Consider the following 16,696-nt stretch of genomic DNA (forward strand, 5'->3'; position numbering starts at 1 on the left):
ATTTTTAATTAATTTCTGGAAATAAAATAGGACCAAATTTTGTATTTGTGAACCTTTTTTGAAATTCAAAACAAAAATTTGAACCATGGACATTTTTTGAAATTCCGGAGATTTTTTTAACCGATTCCGAAGATCTTTTTTTTAAGAAAACTTTTTGGAAAAGAGAAAAAAGGGGAAAGAACGAAAAACAAAGAAAAGCCTGTTAAAAAACAACAGAAAAAAGAGGAAGAAAACCAGATAAAACCGCACCGGAACCACAAACCAGGAAGAAGTGAGCGAGCGAGACCAGGACCTGGTCGTTGCCTCTGTGCTCTATCTGCCCTCCTCCCACCAGGACCGGCACACCCTCCTCCCACCACCCACCAGGACCTGTTTGTTGCTTCCCGCATTCGCCGCCGCTGCAGAAACACGGCGACAATGTCACACTCTTTCTCCAGCTCCGTTTCCTCATGCGCCAACGAGCTGCTGAACGAACTCCACGACCATCTGGGCTTCAGGACGCTCAGGCCAGAGCTCGCGCACCAACTGTTCGATGAAATGCTACGCCAACCAGTCCCAGTATCAGTACGTGCACTCAACGACTTATTTGTTGCCCTTGCGCGTGCGCCGCCCTCCACCATCTGCACCGACGGACCTGCCCTCGCCATTGATCTCTTCAACCGCATGGCCCAAGCAGGCCGTCGCCAGGTGATAGCACCCACCATTATCACCTACAACATACTAATTGACTGCTGCCACCGAGCATGCCGCCCGGACCTAGGGCATGCCTTCTTCGGTCGCCTCCTCAAGACAGGCATCACAATGAGCGTCATTACCTACAACAGCCTATTCATGTGCCTCTGTGACATGAGGCGAACAAAGGAGGCTCTGAACATGCTGCTCCATAGGATGCCCGATGACTTGCCTAATGTCATCTCCTACTCAGTGATTCTCAAGAGTTTCAGCGACAGTGGGAGGAGCCAGCTTGCGCTTGACCTGCTCCAAATGATGGCCAAAAAAGGTGCTGACCACTCCCCCGACGTGATGTCATACAACATAGTAATTGATGGCTTTTTTAAAGAGGGTGAAGTAAGCAAAGCATGCGATCTATTCCAAGAAATGATACGACAGGGGATTGTGCCTACTAAGGTGACATATATCTCCATTATCAATGCGCTGTGCAAAGCAAGAGCAATGGACAAGGTAGAGGTGGTTCTTCGATCAATGGTTCATAATGGTGTCCAACCAGATGCTGTCACATATAGTAGCATGATCCAAGGATATTCAACTTTGGGCCAGTTGAAAGAAGTTGCTAGGTTGTTGCAAGTAATGAGAAGCCAATGTTGTATGCCAAATGTTGTTACTTGCAGCTCAGTCATGGATTACCTTTGCAAGCATGGAAGAATCAAAGAAGCCGAGGAAATATTTTATTCCATGGCCGTGAATGGACGAAAACCTAATGTCATCTCATACTCTATTATGCTCCATGGGTACGCTATAGAAGGAACCCTTATTAAAATGATTGATCTCTGTGAGCTGATGGCAAGAGATGGAGTTGTACCCGACCTCCGTTGTTTCAACATACTGATTAATGCATATGCTAAGTATGGCATGATGGATGTGGCCATGCTTTTCTTTGAAGACATGTAGCAGGGTGTGAATCCTAATGAATTCACTTATTTAACTATGATATATGCATTTTGCAAGATGGGGAGGATGGATGACGCGATGGAAAAATTCAGTGAGATGATTGATATGGGAGTACCAGTTGACACAGAAGTTTACATGTGCATGGTTGAGGGTTATTTTAATCATGGTGACTCCATGAAAGCCAAGGAATTTATTACCAGAATGAAGAACAGGGATATTCATCATAGGCCGCGGAAAGGTAATTGATGAACATGGCATCTTTGACTTGGCTACCCGTACTGGTGAGAGGTCTGATCCTACTACATTCACTAAAATTATCAATGGATGTTGCTTATCGCCAAGATGGAGAAATCATTTAGAGTACTTGACGCTATGATATCAGTTGGCGTGAGGGCTAGTGTTGTTACGCAACACCGTAACTTAGCATGCATATGCTCTCAGTCTTGATATGCTCTAAATTTGTTGTTATCCTGATTACTCCAGCGTCCACTAGAATTAGAGAAGTGTGAATTAGGCCTTATGGTTGTTAGTTGCTGTTTACTGGTAGTCGGGTAGATTGCCTAGTTCATTTTTTTCAAGGCACTGCAATATTTAGGGTGGATTGTGACCTGGCTGAGAGGTGTTGGATGTATAATTCCTTGTGTCCAAGATTGCTCTTCATACTTCATACTCCCTCCGTCCCAAAATTCTTGTATTAGATTTGCCTAAATACGGATGTATCAAGTCACATTTTAGTATTAGATATATCCGTATCTAGAAAAATCTAAGACAAGAATTTTGGGACGGAGGGAGTATATGACGGACAATGGAAGAGTTATCTATTGATAAGTTACAACTGAGAGTTGTTGCTGTCTTTGAAGGAGAAAGAGAACAATTTCACTTTCTTTGCCATAAATAACGGCGTGCTGAAGTCCAAACAGTACAATTGGTCAGTGATCGTGAAGCTTTAGTATTGAGACAAATGTTTTGTATGAAGATATTGTTAGCTGGGTTCTTCCTAGTAGCACCTTCATCATGATTTACTGCTATTAGCCATTAGGCTTATGGTTGCAGCTGTCATTTCATTTAAATTACACACACTTCCTTCATGTGTTTTACTCTTGATGTGAGATCTCTAGACCTGGTTGAGAACACTAAGCAACATCCTGTCCAGTGCATCCATCGGTGCATCATCAGCAACCGCTTGACTAAGCGATTGGATTGAAAACTGGGGGAGTGATCCTTTTTCTGAATATATGGAGTATTTAACCAAAAACTACCACATTTCACGGAAACGTGACAGAAAACTACCACTTTACGATTTTGTGCGGAAAACTACCACTTTTGTCCTAATCCGTGGCAAAAAACTACCAAGTCTCGAAACCGGTCGCTTCGCCCGCGCTAAGCACCAAACTGACCAGCCGGTCCCACGTTTCAGGTGCCACGGTGGCCAATCGACGCCCGCCGCGCGTTAACGGCCATTAATGGCGCGTCCGCGGTCGGAAACGGCGGCTGTCGGTCGGAACGGTCAAGATCTAATCCATTGGACCCATTCCCCTCTCGCGCTTCACTCTCTCCCTCCTCTCCCTCTGTCCTCAGTCTGACCTAGGTGGCAGCCGCCATGGAGTCGGTGATTCCGGACGGGGGCGGCGGCGAGATGGGTGGCAGTGACAGCGGCGCCGGTGGCACAAGTTTGGACGCTGTGGGCTCGTTCTCTGAAGTAGATAATTGGTTGGGGAGCAGCAGCTACGCGACGCAGGCAGGGTTTCAGCAGCTGGAGGCACCGCTCGCCCAGTCATCGCCGACGCCTGGATGTTCTAAGGGTGGCAGGTATGGAGAATCTCTTGCTTAAATGCACATGTTTTTCTTCAATCTGGCAACTTAGTGAGACTTTGTTTCTGTTTGTTGAACATGTTTAGTAAACTTTATTGCAACTCTAGTTCTGTCAATTTCAATTCAATTGATGAGCACATATTTGTGCAGTTTGGCTGACCAGAAGTGGGAGATATGGTTTCATTTAGAAGGAAGAAACCTTGTGAAAAGGGGTATGAGTCAGATATTTCTTTTCTTACTCTACAATCACTCATTGCTAGTGAAGGGTATGGGGAGAGTGATTACATGTACTATGTGAAGGAGGAGGAAATTGAATCAGAAAGAGTAAACTATTTAGGTAATGAAGCTAGTGTTCATGAAATGTTGGAGTTTTTTTCATCATGTCAAGGTTGTGAACATAAAGGTTGTGAGAAATGTTGAACCTGGAATTAGTACATAGGCTAATGCGAATTACATGAACACTCAAGAGAGCTACTGTGTGAAAAAGGTCGTGGAGCAATCTGAGCTTCAGAATCAGGTAGATGATAGAAAGGCTCAGCTTGAGAGGAGCAGGATTCAAAGAGAGGCAGATTTGAACCACTTTGAAGGAGACACTGAAGTGTCTGAATTTTGTTCTGATGATTCAGTTCATTCAGATGGGAGTGCTGAAGCTGTTCAAATGGAAATAGAGTGTGCCTCTGAAGAGGACAGAGCACTGGAAAGTACTGCTATTGTGAAACATGTGAAGAACCCTGGTCCAACTAGCAGATGTCACAATGAGGTAGAGAAAAAACGTTTTACAGATTGGTTTCCTGAAGCAGATGAGTTTTGTTTTGCTGGTGATGTAGGCATAAGTGATGAGGAAGAAGAAGATGAAGTTGAACTACCATACCTCATGAAGAAGCCAAAGACAAAGAGTAGTAAGAAAAAGATGAAGGAAAGGGTATATTTTGACCCCAAAATTCCCAATTCACATTTACTGTTGTGCAAGAGCTTGTGTTTTGACAGTGTTTACCAGTTCAGAGAAGCATTAAGGGATTTTCATATAAGGACTTTGAGGTCTTTTCACTACCACAGGAACTCCCCAACAAGAATTATTGTTTTGTGTTCACAGAGAGAGCATGGATGTGAATTTTACATGTGTGCCTCCAGGATAGCTCATGAAAGAATTTTTTGCATTAAGAAGTGTAACATGGAGCACACTTGTCCAGCATCAGCAGAGAACACAAAGGTTACTACTAAGTGGCTTTCAAAAGCAGTTGAGCCTTCTCTTAGAGCAGATCCTAGAGCTCTTGTAGATGCACTTATTAAAAATAGCAAATTCAAGTTTTCAGTTGATGTATCAAAGAGTGTGGCCTGTAGGGCAAGGAGGAAGGCTATCAAGGTTGTGCAAGGTGACCAGAAGGAGCAGTACTATAGACTGAGGGACTACCTGCAAGTAGTTATTGATACAAACCCTAGTAGCAGGTGTATAGTTACAACATTTGAGGACCCATAAAACCCTGCACCAACTCCTAGATTTAAGTACATGTTCTACTGCTTGCATGCATCAAAGCAAGGATTTCTTAATGGTTGCAGGCCCTTTATAGGTAAATCTACATCTGCATTTTGTTCAAAATAACTTGTTGATAAATTTATGGTAGCTAATGTGGGTATGGATGCAGGGCTTGATGGTTGCTTCATCAAGCTAACCACTGGACAACAAATTCTTGCAGCCATAGGAAGAGATGGCAACAACAACATCTACCCCATAGCCTTTGGTGTGGTTCATAAGGAAGATTCAGAGAGTGGACATGGTTCCTAACCCAGCTAAGATGTTGCATTGGAAGTGGAAGCAAATTTGGAACCTACACCATTATTTCTACAGGCAAAAGGTATGCACCCTATCTTAGCCAGTAGTTCAGATATATATAGTTATTACTGGCTTTATTTCTTTTTGTTCATGACCATGGTTATTAATTTGTAATCAGGGTCTTCTTAAGGCTATAAATGAGGTGTTCCCTGATTCCCTCAGAGATACTGCCTCAAGCACCTATATGCAAATTTTCAGTCAGTTGGTTTCAGAGGAGCAGAATTAAAGAAGCTAGTAGATCAGGCTAGCTACTCATTCACCAAACATGGCCATGAATTAGCAATGGCAGAGCTTAAAGCAGAGTGTGAGGATGCCTGGAAGTGGCTTAAAAAATTCCAAAGGAGACTTGGTGTAGGTCTGCAATGGATTACAATTGCAAAACTGATCTTGTTGTGAAAAACCTTAGTGAGGTTTTCAACAAAATGATCCTTGATGTTAGGGCCAAACCAATTAGGACTATGTTTGAAGGAATTAGGACTAAGCAGATGATCAAAAGGCAGAAGACTAGGGAAAAGATAGAGACCGGCAGGTGCATGATCACACCCAACTATTTAGAGAAACTGGAGGAGAATAAGAAGTATGCCAAATTTTGTGAGGCACATAGGGCTGGTCCTGACATTTGGCAAGTGTCTAGTGGTGAAAATCAGTATTGTGTGAACATAGCTACTAACTCATGTGACTGCAGGAGGTGGGACATGCAATAGCAGCAATGAGCAAGCTTCACATGCACCCAGAGGACTATGTGCATGAGTTTTTCAAAAAACCACTATATATTGAAGCATAAAAAGACATAGTGTACCCTGTCCCTGGTCCTGAATTCTGGCCTGACACCCATACTCATGATATTGAGCCCCCAATGTTCAAAGAAAAACCAGGGAAGAAACAGACAGCTAGGAGAAAGGGCCAGTTTGAGGTGCCTGCACCAAAGGACACAAGCAGGATGGGAACAATTACATGCAGCAATTGTGGTCTACAAGGCCATAGATATACTAATTGTGGGAAAGCTCTAAAACCAAGTCTTGAGATGAGAAAGAACTTACACCAGGTCATTTAGAAATGTTGCATTCTTTGTTTAATTATTTTAGGTCTGGTCTATTTACTAACTGTTTTAATTCTGTCATGCAGGAGAATAGAGAAATTTTTAGGGGTTCTTCTAGTGCTACACATCCAGCTCCACAACCACCACATCAACACCAAACTTCATAGATGCCAGCCTCATCTGCTCCACCTCCTAAAGCAATGAGGAATAGAAAAACAACAACAGATAAGAGAGGTTCAGCTTCAACAGTTTCAGCAGGAGCAGCCAGGTCTTCACCAGCACCTCCAGGAGGATCAGCATCAACAAGAGCTCCAAGAGGATCATCATCAACAAGAACATTCAATGCACCAAGAACATCCACTAGAGAACCTGGGATATTAGCAGGCAAGAGGAAGAGGAAACCTCCTAGCAAGTTTGCAGCCTATTTCAATGCTAGTGGAAACCATTGAAACTCTGTTACTAAGTTTGTGTTCTGCTACTAAGTTTGATTGTATGCTACTAAATTTGTGTTCTGCTACTAAGTTTGTGTTCTGCTACTAGCCTGGTTAAATTCAGACATGTGAACTTGTGGAGAATGTTCAATGTATGGTACTTAATTTGTGATACTGGCAGGTGCATGTTTAGGAAAGTTTTAATTTGTTTAATTTTTTTTAATTTGCCATTTGTGATACTAGCCTGGTTAAATTCAGACATATGAACCAGAAGTTACAGTCAAATTCATTTTAGACTCCCAAAAAAACTCTACACAAAAATAGTTTGGCCTGGGGCTCGAACCCAGGACCTTAGTGTTGTAAACGTGCGTTCAATACCAATGGGCTAGTGCTAGTGATTTGTTTGACTAGCATCGGCCATCCTAGTTATATTTAGTTAGGCACGTCGTCTGTTCAATGTGCATTGCGGCCATTTGCGTGGTGAGCGTGCGTTGAGTATCAGTAGCCGATTTGGATTCTCAGCCTTTAATACGTGTCCACCCACCGCTCTCTCTGCTCACTCGCCCACTCGCCGCTCGCACCGCCCACTCCACTTCCCCCTCTCTCCTGTCGAAATCCCCACTGACAACCACCCCCACCGCCGTCGCCATGGACTGGCAGCTGGCCATCGAAAATCTCGCCGGCAACAACCAGGAGCTGCGCGCGCAGTACAGGGAGATCGCGCGCTGGTTCCCCAGTCTGGCGATGATGAGGAACCATGCCTGCGGCCTGGTGAAGGTGATGACAGCTGCTGAAAAGCAGCGTGCCTTCCCTGCCGGCTACACCATCCCGCCGGTGACCATTCTCCTGTGGGCGATGCACGAGGTGCAGCGCTCCCCCAACCCCAGGCAGCGCGCCCGTTGGTTGATGTACCGCTCATCCACCATGCCGCTGGCCGCCGCAGATCACGTCACCGACACCGTCCTTGCTCTCCCAGCCCCCATCAACAACGCCTACTAGGAGAGGCGCAATCCATGGGTCCTCGGCCTAGACGACGACTCTGAAGACGAGTCATCTGTCGACGAGTCCTCTAACGATGATGAGGACGAGTCCTCTGACGACGACGTGGAGGAGGTCATCGTACTCTCCGACGACGGGCCTGATGTGCAGCTGCTGGCTCCCGTCCTCGATGCCGTGGAGGGGGACAAGAACCTCCCAATCCACGTGGATGCGCTCCCGGAGGTCGCCGATCTCCTAGAGGTCGTCGTCGTGAAGAAAGAAGAAGATGGCGGCGGTGAAGATGTGGTGGAGCAGGCGCCGGGCAAGAAGAAGAGGGCGGCGGTGAACAAGACTGTGGTGCGCTGCTCCCAGCGCCTGAAGATGCTGAAGAAGGAGGACTGAGATGCTGCCTTCAGTTTCGTTAGTGAAAAAAATTCAGTTTCATCAGTCCTGAACTTTCGTAAGTTCAGTAAGTTCAAATGTTCAATTTGGTCAGCACTATGTGACTCCTATAGGGCTGTTCTATCTCTGTTGAGTTAGTTTGGTACCCTACTTGCTATCTATGTATGTCAGACTATGTATGCCAGTACTATCTATGCATGTAGGCACTATGTTTAGTTCTACTTGCTATCTATGTTTAGTTCTACTTGCTATATACTTGCTATCTATGTTCAGTTCTACTTGGTATCTACTTGCTATCTATGTTCAGTTATTTGTTAGACTATCTAAGTTAGATACTTGGTACCTACTATGTATGCCACTGACTATCTATGTTATCATTTCCAACTATGTCACTATTGTCAGTTAGCCACACATAATATATGCAGAGTAATACATCTGCATCATAGATAAAACATTCTTACTTACTTAACTTAGCATGAGTACTCACTTAGCATAGTAGGTCTTAACATAAAAGTCATTACATCATAGATAAAAGCACCTAGTTATTAAACCATAACAGTACCGCCCTCCCTCATACCATCTTGATTCAGGTTCTGAAAGCACATGAAACTTTCCCAAAATATACACCTAACATGCATGACATTCCAAGGCCAGCTATATATATAGGCCTACTAATTACTTAACCCACACACCAAGCACTTCACTCATTCATAATTGCCTTGGTCCTCTCCAGCTTATCTTTGCTGGCATGCCCAGCATTGAGTAGATCAGCAATCAGATACTCCAGCTTCTTCTTCTCTTGCTTAAGTAGGTCCTTGTCCACCTCCACTTCCTTCATGGCCTTCCTCATGTTCTGAATGATATCTGCTTGGCTTTGAAGAATGCACCTTTGCTCCTTGGCAAGCTTCAGCTTTTCCATACTTAACTCAATCTTTGCCTGATCCTGAAGTTGTTTCTTCTTCTCATTTAGTTCATTGATTGCCTGACTGGTATAGTCCATGTCATGAGACATCTTGCCATCTTGATAGTCAAAAAGCTTTGATACATCTTCCACCAACTGGTTGTAGTTGTTTGACAGGAAATCAATTTCCTTATTTAGCTTGGCCACCTCTGTAACATCCCCAGCATCACACTACAGTAGTCTCCCCCTAATGAAGGTCATGTCATCATGATCATCATGCCAAAATGCCACTTGTCCAAAATCTGCTTCAAATTCAAATTCAAATTGCATGTCAAATATTTGCTTATTCTTTCATGCAAATAAAATAGTTCATCCTATGGCAAATAATCCCTAGATATTTGTCATGTTGAAGCCAACATTTTTTGGAATTCCCAAATTGCTCCTGAGAATTTATTATCTGGTCCAGCAGTATTTAAGATGTCCTTTTCATTTTCTAAAATGCTTGGACAACTCCTGATGGCCCCAAACTTTTTGTGGCAGTGCCCAATAATTGTTTAAAATTGTTTTGGCCAGTGGCATATTTTTGCAAAGTCAATTGTGGCTAAAAGAAAATGCAAAAGCTGCAAATAAAAGGGAAAAAGAAAAGGTAAAGAAAAGGGGAAACCCCCTGGGCCTAGACAACCCCCCGGCCCCGCTGAGCCTCGGGCCAGCCGGGCCGGCCCAACCCCGCACTCCCTCGGTCGCCTTTCTTCCCCACTACTCACGCGACCGGGCGCCTGCGACCGAGCAGTCCCCGCGGAGGCGATAAGGATGCCACCCCCTGCGGCGCCTCGGTCCTCTCCCCCACTTGCCCACTCACTCTGCCACTCCACTCCCCTCTCTGCCTCTACCACTCCCCTCCAGATCTGCCTCGGTTGCGCCTCTCCGTCGCCGCTCACCGCACTCCACCGCGGCCAGCGGCCGGCCCTTGCCTCGCCGAAGTGCTCCCAGGCTCTGCCTCGACCTCCTCATCCTCCCCGCCGAGCCACGTGGACCATGACGGCCCCGCAGCACTGCCACGACCTCGCCTTCGCCCTCGGCTCCGACGAACGCCGCCGCCCCGAATCCACGCCACTGCTGCTCCTAGTCACCCACTGGGCCACCGTGTGCCCCCGAGGTGAGCTCCGCCTCCCCCTTCCTTTGCTTCTCCTAGCGCGTCTCGCCCCCTGCTGCTAGCACGCAACATCGCCGTAGCTCGTCGCCGCCCTGCTTCATAGTCGCCGTGGCCACACCCGCCGGCGAGCTCAGCCGAACACGGCCTCGTGCTCAGATCGCCCCCCGCAGCCCAGCGCCGTGGACCGCATCCCGTGTCGTGCCCCGTAGCACCATCCTCATCGTCGCCCGAGCGCAACCGCCGCCCTCGCCGCTCGTCGGCGCCGCTCCGGCCAACTCCGGCAACGCCACCGCCCCCGGTCGATGCGCCTTCGTCCGCTCGTTCGAACGCGCCAAGTCCCGGGCCAAAAGACCCCCTGTGCACGATTCCCAGTGAAGTCCGGCGAGCCCCGCTGCTGTTTTGGTCGCCGGCGGCGAAACCCCGATGCCGCCGCCGTGGCACACCTGGGGCCTGCCTCTGGGTCACTGCCCGTGGGCCCCCTGGCCCCAGTTGACCACGTTGACCGTGGTCAACTGTGCTGACTGGGCACACAGTGTCACAGACACGCGGGCCCCATCGCATATTTTGTTAAATAAATGTTTTTCTAAATAAAAATGATTAGTTAAGCTAAATAGTCACTGACATGTGGGGCCCAGCTGTTAATTAACCTCTTTTTAGTTAGTTTAAAGTTCTATTAGTCCACCGTCTATGACAGGTGGGACCCACTGGTCAGTTTGACCAGTCAGCCCATCTGTTGACCTGCTGATGTCATGCTGACACTCTGCTGACGTTGTAATTCATTTTCTGTTAATTTAAATAATTCCAGAAAATGCTTTAATCTTTGAAAAATCATATAAAATAAACCGTAACTCGGATGAAAATGTTTTCTATATGAAAGTTGCTCAGAAAAATCCAACGAATCCGAATACGCGGTCCGTTCATCTGTCACATGCCCCTAGCATGCTGAACATGGAACATTCCCCCTCCGGTCATTTGTCTGACACAGGTCCGGAACCGGGAACACCTTCCCGGTTGAATTCCCCCTTCACCTATAACGTCTAGGGCCGCGTTAGAACACATCTAGCTATGCCCGTTGTCCTGTTATGCACTTGCTTGCTATGTATTTACTGTTTCTCCCCCTCTTCTCTTCGGTAGACCCCGTGGCGGCTACCGATGCCGCTGTGATGGACTACGTCACCGACGACCCCTCCTTCTTGTCTGAGCAACCAGGCAAGCCCCCCTTTGATCATCCTGATATCGCCCATTCCATTCCCTCATGCTTGCATTAGATTTTGCTACTGTAATTGATTGCTCCTATTCTGATGCATAGCCTGCTTTTGTAACCTGCTTATTGTTACCTACCTGCTTATCCTAAACTGCTTAGTATAGGTTGGTTAGTGATCCATCAGTGACCCCCACCTTGTCCTTGTTGCCCCTGCTTCATCATCGAAGACCCGATCAACGGGATCGAAGACCAGGCCCCGGCACCGCACATCACTTTCCCCTTAGTTGCTCGACACTACTGGGTTACTATCGAGTGCCGAGGGTGAGACCTCTACAGCACTTCTGATGTTAACTAGTAGTGTAGCTATTCGGTCGTGGTCATCGAGGGTGATTCTGCCTTAACCACTTCCGATACGACTCTGTCGTGCAACCCCTCAAGTGTGAACCTCGGGGGTGGTTCCTCTTACGTTCACCTTGATGAGTACATCGAGTGGAATTCACCGGGGGTGATTCCTCGGGTTTTCCCCTTGATGTTTGGACACACGGATACTTGGACTTTACCACTGTTACTAGGAAAGGCGGGTCGACCCTGAGGGGTACCCGCGAGTGATGTGGAGACGGGTTGACCTGGAGGGTGCCCGCGAGATAATTACGAGGCGTGGCCGGGCATTCTTAGCCCATGCCGCAAGTCCTCGAGACGGGGCGACGGGGTCACATCTTTCGTGAGTCTCTGCTTGTTACCGCGCGTTCCTAATCCACTACGATTTGGATATTTGATCTGAGGGGCCTCTGGCCTAATAGCACTAACCATCACGTGGGCATAGTATGGGCGTTCTGCGTCGTATACATCAGCCGAGGCTTAATAGATGTCAGCGACTGAGCAGCGCGCGCGGGTTGGACTGCGTAAGCACCTAGCTTTTTGAAGGAGGTAGCTAGGTCTGCTCACCGGCTGCGTACGCAACGTGCAGGAGTTCCCGGGGAGATGGCCCATGACCCCTGGGGGCATAGGTTTAGTCCAGCGTGTTGACCTCTCTATTAAGCCTAGGTCGGGTTGTGGCGTATTGTTTGGCCGAGGCTGGGCATGACCCAGGAAAGTGTGTCCAGCCGGAGTTAATCGAGCGTGGTGGGTAAGTTGGTGCACCCCTGCAGGGAAGAAAACATCTATCGATAGCCTATCCTATGGTAAAGGACACTTGGAGTTGTATCTCGATCGATACAACTAGAACTCGATACTTGAGATGAGACTTGGATATGAGATGATAACTCGATAGTATGGCTCTGGGATTGCTTTCTCGCAGGGAGTCGAGAAAGGATCTCTGGCCGAGGTTGATAACACTTCTACTACTTTACTTTATGCTACTCTACTCCCTCCGGTTGCTGCAAGATGGTGGTTTCCAGAAGATGCTAGTCTTTGATAGGCTAGGCTTCCCCCTTCTCTTCTGGCATTCTGCAGTCCAGTCCACAGATACAACCCTTTTCATCGATACCGATGCATATGTAGTGTAGATCCTTGCTTGCGAGTACTTTGGATGAGTACTCACGGTTGCTTTGCTCCCCCTTTTCCCCCTTTCTTCTTCTTTCCGGTTGATGCAACCAGATGTCGGAGCCCAGGAGCCAGATGCCACCACCGATGCTTACTACTACGTGGAGGCCGCCGACACCCAGGAGTAGTTAGGAGGCTCCCAGGCAGGAGGCCTTGCCTTTTCGATCGATGTTGCTTTTGTGCTAGCCTTCTTAAGGCAAACTTGTCTAACTTATGTCTGTACTCAGATATTGTTGCTTCCGCTGACTCTTGTGTATTCGAGCTTATGTATTCGAGCCCTCGAGGCCCCTGGCTTGTAATATAAAGCTTGTATTATCTTAATTTGTGTCTAGAGTTGTGTTGTGATATCCTCCCATGAGTCCTTGATCTTGATCGTACACATTTGCGTGTATGATTAGTGTATGATTGAATCGAGGGCGTCACAAGTGGGTATCAGAGCTGACTACCTGTTGGATCCCCCTTTCCAACTCCTTGGCCGAAGTTGTGTCTAGAAACCGAAAACCGTTTGACTAACTTGGCTGTGTGGCTTATGGGCCCACGTCGCCAATTGGGTGGTATTAGGATCTTTTATTCCCCGTCTATACTCTGGGACTCTGCTCTCTCTTCCATTTGGGTCAAATGATTTTCCTAACTCTAACATTAGGATCTCGTAACTACTTCCTCCCGGAGAGCCCCTTATTATAGATGATCGCCTGCTGCACCAGAAGATTCCGAAGATACCCTACGATGTTCTCTTGAGACTTTGTGCCCGTCGCTTTTGCAATTCCCTGGCACTGATATATCCTTATCGATAACTACATACGCTTGCCATTCTTACAGTCGTTCCCTGTTGCTCTTGTTATTATAAGATGCCCCGAAATACTCTCCGTTGCCCCGAGAATCCTTTGAGCTTACTGCCTTGCAGTTCTATACCACATGAATACCCCTACGGATAATTCCTCGCACTTATCAAGTATTCGCTCATCCCTAGCTGTTCTTGTGTTTCACAAAAGTCTTTGAAAGACTATTCAATCTTTCGATAATCCTCAACAGCCTATTGTTCTTAAAATTCTTACTTGCTTGCATTATAGAAAATTCCATAAGTCTAGTAATCTTATTGACATCCTTTGTCACTATCTTTTTGAGTCCGTTGATTAAATATATTGCGGATGCTCGCAATCCTCAGTCAGATCATAGAATTCATCCTTCCGGCTTGGTCGTCATTTGACCAAGAGTTGTTTCTCGACCAATCAAATTGCCGTCGATTGTATCCCTAAGGCTATTCAACTTACTTATCTTTTGATCAGAGCGTCTGCTTCTAATCAACTTACTTACCCAAACCTGCTGCAGGAGCAACACCAGATGTTATGAACGTCTGGCAGAGCAAAGCTGATGACTACTCGATAGTTTAGTGTGCCATGCTTTACGGCTTAGAACCGGGACTTCAACGATATTTTGAACGTCATGGGGCATATGAGATGTTCCAGGAGTTGAAGTTAATATGTCAAACAAATGCCCGGATTGAGAGATATGATGTCTCCAATAAGTTCTACAGCTGCAAGATGGAGGAGAATAGTTCTGTCACTGAACATATACTCAAAATGTCTGGGTATAACAATCACTTGATTCATCTGGGAGTTAATCTTCCGGATGATAGTGTCATTGACAGAATTCTTCAATCACTACCACCAAGCTACAAGAGCTTCGTGATGAACTGTAATATGCAAGGGATGGATAAGACAATTCCCAAGCTCTTCGCAATGCTAAAGGCTGCGGAGGTAGAAATTACGAAGGAGCATCAAGTGTTGATGGTCAACAAGACCACCAGTTTCAAGAAAAAGGGCAAAGGGAAGAAGAAGGGGAACTTCAAGAAGAACGGCAAACAAGTTGCTGCTCAGGAGAAGAAACCCCAAGTCTGGACCTAAGCCTGAAACTGAGTGCTTCTACTGCAAACAGACTGGTCACTGGAAGTGGAACTACCCCAAGTATTTGGCGGATAAGAAGGATGGCAAGGTGAACAAAGGTATATGTGATATACATGTTATTGATGTGTACCTTACTAGAGCTCGCAGTAGCACCTGGGTATTTGATACTGGTTCTGTTGCTAATATTTGCAACTCGAAACAGGGACTACGGATTAAGCGAAGACTGGCTAAGGACGAGGTGACGATGCGCGTGCGAAATGATTCCAAAGTCGATGCGATCGCCGTCGACACGCTACCTCTACATCTACCTTCGGGATTAGTTTTAGACCAGAATAATTGTTATTTGGTGCCAGCGTTAAGCATGAACATTATATCTGGATCTTGTTTGATGCGAGACGGTTATTCATTTAAATCTGAGAATAATGGTTGTTTTATTTATATGAGTAATATCTTTTATGGTCATGCACCCTTGAAGAGTGGTCTATTTGTGATGAATCTCGATAGTAGTGATACACATATTCATAATGTTGAAGCCAAAAGATGCAGAGTTGATAATGATAGTGCAACTTATTTGTGGCACTGCCGTTTGGGTCATATTGGTGTAAAGCGCATGAAGAAACTCCATCCTGATGGACTTTTGGAATCACTTGATTATGAATCACTTGGTACTTGCGAACCATGCCTCATGGGCAAGATGACTAAAACGCCGTTCTCCGGAACAATGGAGCGAGCAATAGATTTGTTAGAAATCATACATACTGATGTATGTGGTCCGATGAATATTGAGGCTCGCGGCGGGTATAGTTATTTTCTCACCTTCACAGATGATTTGAGCAGATATGGGTATATCTACTTAATGAAACATAAGTCTGAAATATTTGAAAAGTTCAAAGAATTTTAGAGTGAAGTGGAAAATCATCGTAACAAGAAAATAAAATTTCTACGACCTGATCGTGAGGAGAATATTTGAGTTACGAGTTTGGTCTACATTTGAAACAATGCGGAATAGTTTCGCAACTCACGCCACCCGGAACACCACAACGTAATGGTGTGTCCGAACGTCGTAATCGTACTTTACTAGATATGGTGCGATCTATGATGTCTCTTACTGATTTACCGCTATCGTTTTGGGGTTATGCTTTAGAGACGGCTGCATTCACGTTAAATAGGGCACCATCAAAATCCGTTGAGACGACGCCTTATGAACTGTGGTTTGGCAAGAAACCAAAGTTGTCGTTTCTTAAAGTTTGGGGCTGCGATGCTTATGTGAAAACGCTTCAACCTGATAAGCTCAAACCCAAATCGGAGAAATGTGTATTCATAGGATACCCAAAGGAAACTGTTGGGTACACCTTCTATCACAAATCCGAAGGCAAGACATTTGTTGCTAAGAATGGATCCTTTCTAGAGAAGGAGTTTCTCTCAAAAGAAGTGAGTGGGAGGAAAGTAGAACTTGATGAGGTAACTGTACCTGCTCCCTTATTGGAAAGTAGTTCATCACAGAAACCGGTTCCTGTGACACCTACACCAATTAGTGACGAAGCTAATGATGTTGATCATGAAACTTTAGATCAAGTTACTACCGAACCTCGTAGGTCAACCAGAGTAAGATCCGCACCAGAGAGGTACGGTAATCCTATTCTGGAGGTCATGTTACTTGACCAAGGCGAACCTACAAACTATGGAGAAGCGATGGTGAGCCCAGATTCCGCAAAATGGCTTGAGGCCATGAAATCTGAGATGGGATCCATGTATGAGAACAAAGTGTGGACTTTGGTTGAGTTGCCTGATGATCGGCAAGCCATAAAGAATAAATGGATCTTCAAGAAGAAGACTGACGCTGACGGTAATGTTACTGTCTACAAAGCTC

General features: G+C 46.0%; 1 pseudogene; it reads left to right on the forward strand.

Moving 5' to 3' along the window:
* The first annotated feature begins 417 nt into the window (after positions 1–417).
* LOC109739530 (uncharacterized) lies at positions 418–1,875 on the forward strand (annotated as a pseudogene).
* The last annotated feature ends 14,821 nt before the right edge of the window (positions 1,876–16,696 follow it).

Source organism: Aegilops tauschii, chromosome 7 (assembly GCF_002575655.3).
Source record: "Aegilops tauschii subsp. strangulata cultivar AL8/78 chromosome 7, Aet v6.0, whole genome shotgun sequence".
In the NCBI taxonomy this organism is placed as follows: Eukaryota; Viridiplantae; Streptophyta; class Magnoliopsida; order Poales; family Poaceae; genus Aegilops; species Aegilops tauschii.